This window comes from Pogona vitticeps, chromosome 2 (assembly GCF_051106095.1).
Source record: "Pogona vitticeps strain Pit_001003342236 chromosome 2, PviZW2.1, whole genome shotgun sequence".
Classification (NCBI taxonomy): domain Eukaryota; kingdom Metazoa; phylum Chordata; class Lepidosauria; order Squamata; family Agamidae; genus Pogona; species Pogona vitticeps.
The window spans coordinates 57,431,326-57,441,479 of record NC_135784.1 but is presented as its reverse complement, the minus strand read 5'-3'; the positions used below and the strand labels follow the sequence as shown (position 1 = coordinate 57,441,479).

At 45.4% G+C, this 10,154-nt stretch overlaps 1 protein-coding gene across 9 annotated transcripts in view; it reads left to right on the top strand.

Moving 5' to 3' along the window:
- The first annotated feature begins 2,761 nt into the window (after nucleotides 1–2,761).
- The window catches only part of TMCC1 (transmembrane and coiled-coil domain family 1), a 163,123-nt gene continuing 155,730 nt past the window's right edge, over nucleotides 2,762–10,154 (top strand). For all 9 annotated transcript variants that reach the window (XM_078385229.1, XM_078385228.1, XM_072989492.2 and 6 more), the window contains exon 1: nucleotides 2,762–3,047. The gene's annotated coding sequence lies outside the window, so the exon portion shown is untranslated. The remainder of the gene's footprint in view (nucleotides 3,048–10,154) is intronic.

Sequence of the window (10,154 nt, the reverse complement as noted above, 5' to 3'; positions counted from 1 at the left end):
TTCACCTGGCCTTTTGTTCCCTTTTTACAGAGTACTGTTTACTGCCTTCAAAAATGGAAGAACACTGGTTTCTATGGGGATTACATAGTTTATTGCATCAATCATATCTAGCAATGTATGGCTGCTTAATTTAGCTGTCTCAGAATATTGTGTTCTAGGCCATTCTGTTCCATTCTGGATGAATTCTGGTTATAAAGGCATTTTTTTAAAAAAATCTAACACTGAATGGGTTTCAATTCTTAAGTACTATTCTTGAGTGCTGTCATTTTTGCCATCTGGTTTGGCTTGTAAACGAACTTAGTGAAAAGCTAGAAGAAGAAATGCAAGCAGCTAAGCATACAGTGGCAACCTTTTTAGAACTGGGCATGTGTCCATAAAAGCAGAGCAGGTCTGCAAGGCTCAGACTGAAGAGGATTACAGACTTAATGCAGTGTCTGCTTTTCAAAGAAGAAAACATATTTAAAAATAGAAATGTAAACAATAGTTGCAAAAAATAAAGGTATTTATAGAGGCAGCCATGCTAGTCTGTTTCAGAGTAATTAAAAAAAAGAGAAAAAGGTGACACCTTAGAAACTAACAGATTTATTTAATCATGGAGATTACAACTCAATTCTTCAGATTAGGGTTGCCATAGAGCCAGTTGACGTGGTTTTTCTTGGACTTTAGACGCTCCATGGTCCTGTTAAGCCCATCAGCTGGTCCCAACTGTAAACTTTTTCCTTCTTTAGAAAGAATTCTCTAATAAAACCAGAAAGATCAGGCAAAACATTCAATCACTGTTTTAGTGTGAAACATAATCCATAAAATGAGTCAATGAGCCAAGCTATCTACAGTTTGACAGGATCTCAGAGATTGTATACATGGATAACCCTAACTGAATGTTGCAATTGTAGGAACCTTTGATCCCTAGCTGCTTTGCACACAGTTGAAATCTATTCGCAGAGCTGCCTTCTAAGATCAAAGCTATAGATATGAAAACTGGCTGGGGGATTATGGAAGATATAAAAAAAAAACCAAACAGAAAATTTTCTGAGCTCTGATATTATGCAGCTCACTACGTTTCCTCCATTGATGGGGGTTGACCTGATGGTCATTGGGATTCCTTCCACCCCTACAGTTCTATGAGTTTGTCATTCTACAGCTTTCCAGAAACTTCAAATTCCATTTCATTTTCCATTGGCCTCCTGGAACTTAGCTAGTACCTCACTGAGGAAAGAAATAGGTAGCATCAACAAGAGAGGAGAAGTAAAAATTATTAGAAGCTGCTACTTACTGTTGGGCTTCTGATTGCTGTGAATCTTAAATTTCTGGAAAGAGATTGCAAACGATAATAAAGAAATTATACTTTTAGAGGAGGTAGCTGTGTTAGTCTGTGCAAGCATTATCAGTAAAAGTAAAAAAAGAGACAAAAACATGGTAGCACCCTAAAGACTGACTTAAATATTTTTTAATGTGAGTTTTTGTTGACAAGTCACTCCTTCCAAAGAAGCAACGGCTGTCCGAAACTCTAGAACTCCCTCCCAGGGGAGGCTCAGCTTATTCTGCCAGCAGATGAAGACAGACGTTCCTCTTCAGGCAGGCTTTCCCTTAATGACTGGGTGGGTTTTTTAAAATGGATTGTTGTGCCTTGTTGCTTTGAATTGTGTTTTTAGTATTGATTTTATTTACTGTTTTAAATATAATATTTGTTTAATCCTTTTAACTATATATATCCTTACTGTGTCTGCTTTTAAATATTGCCTTTTTAATGGTGTAAGCCTCCTTGGGTACTTTTTAAGGAGAAAGACAAAAGTAAAAATATTTTAAATAAATAAAAAAATATGAGTGTGTTCATTCATAGGCATCAGGAATGCACTGCTTGATATGGTTTTCATGTCCCTATTTTTCAAAACAACCCTGTAAGGTAGGTTCCGCTCGGAAGTACTGCCCAGTCCAAGAATGCCAATTATGTTTTGCAATTCCAGCAGAGATATGGACTTAAGTTTTCCTTTTATAAATCTATCACTCTAATTATTACACTATACGACTTCTCTCAGATCTGTGATGACTGAACAACGTCAGGTGGTTAAAAAACTGGCAACATTTCATGCGTTTAATTCGCATAACACGAGAAAGCATAGTAACTTGCATAATATGCAAATAAAACCACCTGAAGTGCATATTGTGCATATTAGGGCACCTGGATTTAGAGAAGTGGCGTAGGCCATCCCACCTCGTGTGCACGAGAAAACGGGTTGTAATCCGACCAAATTAGAAGCCAAAAATAAATCTTTGTAGCAAAACATAGGGCAGTTAGCAAAACCGAGTTCCCAAAACATAGGTGAATTGAGAGTGGAGGAAAAGGCAGCGAACAGGAAGACTTGAACAAAGAAAACAATGGGAGCATCCATGGGAGAAATCGCTTACCCCAAAAAACCCCGTCCCTGAGCACGTGGGCCTGGCATGCAGCCAAGCGTTTGCCTGCTCCTTGGCAACCGTGGGAAAGAGGAAGCCTTTTTTTTTTGTATGTGTGTGTGTCTGTGTGTACGGCTTTAAGCCACTGACACCGAAGCCTCCGCAGGAACCTCCCGCGAGGAGGAGGAGACGGCGGCGGCGGAGGAGGCCCACGAGGCCCCACCCCCTCACCTAGCCAATGCAGTCGCTTTCCACTAGTCCTGCCTCCGCCCCTCCTTTTCCTCCTCCCCGATGTCAGGGTGACGAGGGGGCGGAGCTAACTGATATAATGGCTCCTCCCCCCCTCTTCGCCCCCCCCCTTCCGCGCAGAAGCGGTTCGCGGCAACGTCAGAGGAGGTGGATGCCTCCGTCCGGCCCGGCGACCTCCCACTCGCCGCCGCTTGCGCAATAACGCGGCGTCGTTGTCTTCTCTGCCGTGAGGCGGCAGTGGCTGTAAGGAGGGAGAGAAGGAAAGGGAGGAGGAGGAGGAGGAGGGAGGAGGGGAAAGAAGAGTTGGCGGCGGCGGCGGCCCGAGCCGGGGGATGGAGCAGCCGCCGCCAGCTCCACCACAGGAGTCGCTGGGGCGTCGTCGTCTCCCCCGACTCCCAGAGCCGGTAGGTGGCTGCGAACGGGACCGTCCTCCCGAGTCCCCCGTCTCACTTCTCCAGCCCCTCCCTCCCTCCCTCCGCCTGCGTCTCGGTGCTTGGGCGGCCTCCAGGGCCCAGCTCTCCTCACAGGAGGTCCCGGGGCTCTTCTCGCTTCCCCCTCAGTCCTCCTGGCCGCCTTCTCTCACAGTGAGGGCTTTCTTTCCCCCCGCCCGCCCGCTTTCTTTCCTTCCGTGTGTTTGCCTGCCTGCCTTCTCTGTCCGGTTCCCCTCAACGGCCACCCCCTCCCCGGGCCCGTCACTTGGGGGGGGAAATGTGTCCTTCCTCGCCGCTCCCTCTGTTCGTCCCCTCAAAACGTGCGGGGTTGCGCCTTCTGTGTTCCTTCCTCTCTCTCTCTCTCTCTCTCTCTCTCTCTCCCCCTCCCTCCCCCCCCCCCCGCAATCATCGCCCATTGTAGAGCCTTGCCTTGAGAGGAAGGGACTGACTTCTGCTCTGAAATCCATCACATCCCTAGAAGGTGGAATAAACCCTGGGAGAGAGTTCAACATCCTCGAGTTAGGGCGAAGTCTTGGTTTTGGGACACAGATTTCTGCGTTGCCTCATAGGTCTTCAGGCAAGACAGTCTCCCTCTGTTTCGTGAAATAGATTTTTTGAAAAAAATCAAAACGTACGGAATAGGTATGTTGTGCTCCGATTAGGGTTCTTTTCCCCCTCTCCATCTTCAGAATCTACTGACGAGATTAGACCGATGGAGAGAGGAAGGTATGGGTGAAACCTGGACCTGTAAGGCAGGCTCCTGGTGCAGAAGTCTCTCCTCAGGAGCAGCTGCCTTTTTCCATTGCCACTCGATTTCAACAATATTGTGTGGGACAGAAGGTCACCATGGCATTTAGAATGAGGATAATGAGTAAATTTTTTGGGGAAAAAACACAGCTAAATTATTGACGGAAATATTTTATGATCCCTGCATTAAAATACACATGTATCTGAGCATAACCTAAAGCATTTTGTGTACTGTGGAGCAGCTAGGAATACTGTGAAGTACCTAAAAGTAAGACACTGTCTTTAGGTAGTTTGGTATTAACAGCCTGTACCTTTGCATTGGAATCCTTGTTGATTCAATATATTAGGCCAGTACATTACGCTTTGTTGAACCTCCTACACTTATATTACTCCAGAGTACAGTGACTTGTAGGGAAGAGTGTTCAGCAGTTAAACTGCCAAATATCTCAAATTTGCCATGCTTTAATTTCCTTCAGAAAAGTATTGACCTTTAAGTTATAATTAGTACATGAAGAAATGGAATGTGTTCTTTAATAAACAGATATTCATTATGGAAATAGAATTTTAATAGAATTCTTGCTTCAGAAGCAGTGAAAGAACTTGATTGAAATTGAGTAAAAGAGGCTTTTAGAAGCATATTAAAATAAAGACTTGGGTGGTGCTGAGTCTTAAGAACATAGTGGCAAAACCCCTGGCGGGGAACACCATTCACATAAGGGTAATTGTGGAAGTAGTTTTCTCCTCTAGCTTTTTGTCTGTCAAGTTGCTAGATGAATGCTTGGGCATGAGATTGTTTGTATGATTAGCAAATGCAGGGAGCACAATGGAGAGCAGTAAAATTTACCTAAAACAATTAATAATTGTGTGCCATCTAGTCAGTTCTGACATACGGAGACCCTTTTCAGTATTTCTAGGTAGAGAGTATTCAGAAGCGGTTACCATTCTCTTCTTCTGGAGGGGGCACCCTGGGACTGTACAGCTTGCCTGAGGCCACATAGGCTGACTCTTCTGGAATATAAAATGGGGAATTGAACTTCCAACTACAGACAGGCACGAATCAGAAAAATGGCGATTCATTTTGATTCATCATTTGTCAAGGTCAACAAATTATGAATTTATGGTTTTCCAGACAAATCAATTGGTTGATTAATTTTTGTCTTTTAAACCCTATAAAAAAGGCCCCAAACACCTAGAAACACAGAAAATGCAGGGAAGCTTCCTCTGAGACTCGTCTACAATCCCTGCAATTTGGTGAAGTTTGGGTTTTGAATGTCTGAGTTAGACGCCCACAAAGAGCCCCTGCCCAGGAAAGTTAGCAGCTGGGTTGGGGAAACCCAATGTTCACCAAACTTGAAGGGATTGTAGAAGAGAGTCATGGGGTGCTTCTCTGTGATTTTGGTGTCTCTAGGTTCCTGGGGATAATTTTCGGGGGGGGGCTCTTTGTAGGTGCAGAACCCGAACATCTGAAACCCAGTCTTCACCATACTTGGAGAGATTGTAGAGGAGAGTCAGAGGAAGATTCTCTGCAATTTCAGTCTATCTAGGTGCTTGGGAGGGCATTCTATAGCCCAATGCATCAATGAATAAAAAATCACTAAAATCATTGTTTTGTATTCATAGGGGCAGTGAGTTGTATGAATACAAATCAATGAATTAGCAGCTTTTCAACTAATTTGGTGACTTGTTTTTTATATTTGTGCCCTCTCTACTCCTAACCATTGATTCCACAACCAGTTACTTAACTCATGAAGCTGTCCAGCCAACTCGTGGTACAATTATGTGAGACGATAGGATTCTTGTCAGTGTGTTTGTTTTAATCAACATATTTTATTTCATCGGATTCTGGAACTGTCGCTGTCTTGTTTTGACATAACTCCTGTACTTTTAGAGAGGTTTAATAGGGTCTTGATTTAGGTCATTGTTTTGTAGCCTGCCTAGCGGTTCGAAAGGATGCAAATGCGAGTAGATAAATAGGGACCACTTTGGTGGGAAGGTAACAGCGTTCCGTGTCTAAGTCGCACTGGCCATGTGACCACGGAAGATTGTCTTCGGACAAACGCTAGCTCTATGGCTTGGAAACGGGGATGAGCACCGCCCCCTAGAGTCGAACACGACTGGACAAAAATTGTCAAGGGGAACCTTTACCTTTACCTTTGTAGCCTAACTTAAGAAATGCATAATAAACTGCTGATGCTTAATACAATTACTGGATATATGAACACCGTAAATACTAATTTAAAATCTATTGGTAGTTAATTTTCTCATTCTTATCATCATAAGCATCAATAACCAACACCAGTCCCATTTTGCTTAATCTATATTGCATTATAGTTACCTGGAGAACAAGCTAAGCCTTATAAGGTATATTGTACATTTTGTGCAATTTTGATGGTTGGTACGTGTTGTCTTGAAGGTGTGATGTTATCTCTCTGGCTAACAGAACAAAGAAAGCATAAATCTGCACCCTATCAGAGAAAATAATTGCTAATTGTTAACTCATAAGAGAAAACACATGCACTGTTCTGTTCTGTTGAAATAACTGAAAGTGTGTGGGTTTGGTCCTCCCAAAGGGCCAAGTTACACAGGATAAGAAATATGTGGTTTGTTCATTTCCCCCCTCCCTCTTTTGGAAAATCAGGCCTGTGGGAATCTCTTTCTGGGTTGGGTCTATGAGGTGAAGAGTGGAATTTAATCCCTTCATATGCTGCTGTTGGCCTAATGAGGAAAATTCTTTCCCCCCAAACCTTCTTGTTTGCCCTTGGAGGATACCTCATTATTGACAAAAATGCAAGAATAAAGCAAAGTAAATTCTAATACAAATTTATGCAATTATCAAAAAAGGCATGAAACTAACATTAGAGAGCAGCAGCAATTCAAGGGACTAAAAAGAATGTCTAGAAAGCCTGGGAGAATAGAAAGAGGTATTCATCAGTTCCTGATAAGATCTACTGGGTAGAAAGTAGCTACCTAGTGGCACAGGGGCATAAGATATTACTAGAGTGTTGCATGATACAGTATAAAGAAAACAGCTGCAGACAAGATTTTTCTCCTTCATAATAGTGAAACATAGATCTTCCCATGAGATTGTAATGATGAAACACTTTTCACAGTATATAGTAAATTACTGAAATTTGTGCCAAATTTTCAAGGAGACAAAGAAAACTGATAGAGAAAAAAATCTGGCAGGTTACTTGCCATGACAGCAGCATGTTTCTATAGGATGTAAGGTAGTATAGTGCAGAATACCATAAACCTGAAGAAATGACAGGGTTGTCATCTTGATAGAGCTTCCCAATCACAGTATGTGTCTGGCTGCTGCTGGAAATAGGATTCTGAAGTACATTGATCAGGACCAGTGATTAGCTACTGTTGGAAATGGGTGACTGATCCAGTAATGTTGCTCTTATTCATAGTGTGATGTATCTGTGAGGGTTCGTATGTGTGGGCTGTCTTTTCTTCAATAAACGGACGAGACTCTTGAGGAATATCAAACGGCAACGTATTTATTTCAACCTTAACATCATCAGTAACTATACCCATGAAAGGGTTCAGGGACGTTTGGAGACCAAGGTTCGGCTTGGAAGGAGTCCATAAACTATGTACAAATGGGTTAGAGTTCTCTGGATTCCAGGGTCCTGTTGAAGGCGGCACAGGCTCTGGTCCAGGGTTCACTTCTTCGTCCAGGGATATTAAGGGTAGGGTCTCCTCGTCTCCACTCCAGCCGTCCCAAGAGGATCCTTCTCCTACTGTGAAGCCCCAGGGGCCGGGTAACCCCCCAGCTTCCTCAACTCTGCGATATGCCATTGGCGCTTGCGTTCCAATTCTCTGGCAACCGCCTCTCGCTCCTCTCGCAGTTTCCTGCGCCACTCTTTCGCCTCCGTCTCTCCCCAGTAAGACGGGCGAGGTTTCAGCCCCAGTTGGCGACGTCTTTCTGCCTCTTCATGGGGTACTCTAACCTGCTCCCACTTGTGGGTCCAGGGGTCCTCCATCCAGACCCACTCCCAACCACCTGGAATATCTTTCGGCTTCCCCCTTATATCTCCCATTCCCGCTTCTATCTCCTCCCCTCTTTTTCCCGCCTGAATCCGTCCTGTTTCGCGGGTAATCTTTAACCCCTTCACTTCCTCCTCTAGGTCCCGGGTATCTACCCCCTTGCTCAGGGTAAGGGTTCCGCCGCATTCTGCTTCCCAATCAGGGGTTTCCACTCCTTTCTCCTCCCGTCGCGGTGGGGATGGTGGGGGGGAAGTCTGGGTTTGGCTGCTATTCTTCGGGAGCAGCGGCACTCCAACCATGGCTTCCACTTTGGGAGCCTCACATACCCCCCCATCCGAGAGTGCCGCTCGCTCCTCCTCGCTCCGCGCCCACGGACCCTGCCGGGAAAAATAATCTACGTTAGAGTGTTCTTTACCCTTGCGATACTGGACCGTGAACGAATAGGGTTGCAAGGCTGGATACCATCAGGTGAGTCTGGGGTTAGTCTCCTTCATACGGTTCAACCATTGGAGGGGGGCATGGTCTGTCACTAAGGTGAATGGGGCCCCTTGGAGATAATATTTCAAGGCGTGAGTGGCCCATCTTATGGCTAACGCCTCCTTTTCTATAACTGCATATTTTTCCTCCCGAGGTTTCAACTTCCGACTCAAATAGAGAATAGGATATTCGTTGCCCTCCCTCACTTGAGACAACACCGCCCCCAGACCCCGATCCGAGGCGTCGGTGAATAGGACAAAGGGGCAGTTGAAATCTGGGGAGAACCTGATGGGTAGTTCGCATATTATCCCCTTCAAGGTCTCGAAGGCCTTTTCCTGAGCTGCGCCCCATTTTACCTTAACCGAAGCCCCTTTTCTGGTAAGGTCGGTGAGAGGGGCAGCTATAGATGCGAACTGGGGTATAAACTGCTTGTAATAACCAATCAGGCCCAAAAACTGCTGCACCTCCTTTTTGGTCCGAGGCTTATACCATTGGGAAATCTTTGTCACCTTCTCTTCCTGCGGTTGCACCTCTCCCTGACCCACTTTAAAGCCCAGATACTCCACTTTATCTAAGCCGATTCGGCATTTTTTGGGATTAACGGTTAACCCGGCCTTTTTCAACTCATTAAGTACTCTCCTTAAGTGAGTTAAGTGCTCTTCCCAACTGGCACTGAAAACAATGATGTCGTCTATGTACGCCGCAGCCCATTCCCTCTGAGATTCTAACAAACGATCCATAAGCCTCTGAAAGGTCGCGGCCGCCCCGTGGAGCCCGAATGGCATCTTAACAAATTGGAAGAGCCCCTTGGGGGTGCAGAAGGCTGTTTTCTCACGATCCTGAGCCCTCACGGGAATTTGCCAATATCCCTTAGTTAAATCGATTGAACTCAGGTATCGGGCGTTCCCCAATTTATCCAGCAGGTTCCCCACCTTGGGCATGGGGTAAGCATCAAATTTGGAAACCGCATTGACCTTTCGAAAATCTACACAGAACCTTAAAGACCCATCGGGTTTGGGTACAATGACAGGGAAGCTGCGCCATGGGCCCTTGGCGGGTTCTATCACCCCAATGTTCACCATGTCTTCTACTTCCTTTTCCATTAGAGCTTTTACGTGATAAGGCCACGTTCTACCATTCTCCCTTACTACCACCCCGGGGTCGGTTTCAATGGTGTGTTCTACCAGATTCGTTTGGCCCGGGACCTTGGAGAACACCTGGGGGAATTCAGCTTTCAGGGAAAGGGCTTGCCCCTTTTGGGCGGGGTTCAGGAGTTCGCCCACAGTTATGTCTTCTTCTTCCCGCATCTCCCCTACCTCAGGCCCCAATTCCTCATCGGTTTCCCCATCGAAGAAGCATTCACGGTCTACCCACGCTTTTAGTAGATTCACATGAAAAACCTGCTTTTTCCTTTTTCTATCTGGGGTTTCTACTTCGTAATCCACCTCACTGACCCGCCTTAACACTTCGTAAGGCCCATGCCATTTAGCCAGAAATTTAGAAGTCTCGGTAGGCAACAACACCAATACTCTCTGCCCATTCTCAAATTCCCTGGGCTTCACCTTTCTATCATAACGCTCTTTCTGTTTCCCCTGTGTTTGGGCTAGATTTTCCTGGGCTACCTCCCAGGCTATCTTCAAATTGTTCCTCATCTCTACTATTTGCTGCAGGGCATTCCGTGATGCATCTTCTCCTTCCTCCCACTTTTCGCGGATTAGGTCCAGTACTCCCCTTGGCTTCCTCCCATACAACAGCTCAAATGGCGAGAAACCCGTCGAGGATTGAGGGGCTTCTCGCACTGCAAACATTAGAGGGTTAACAAACAGGTGCCATTTTTTGGGATGTTCCATCGCCACCTTTCTC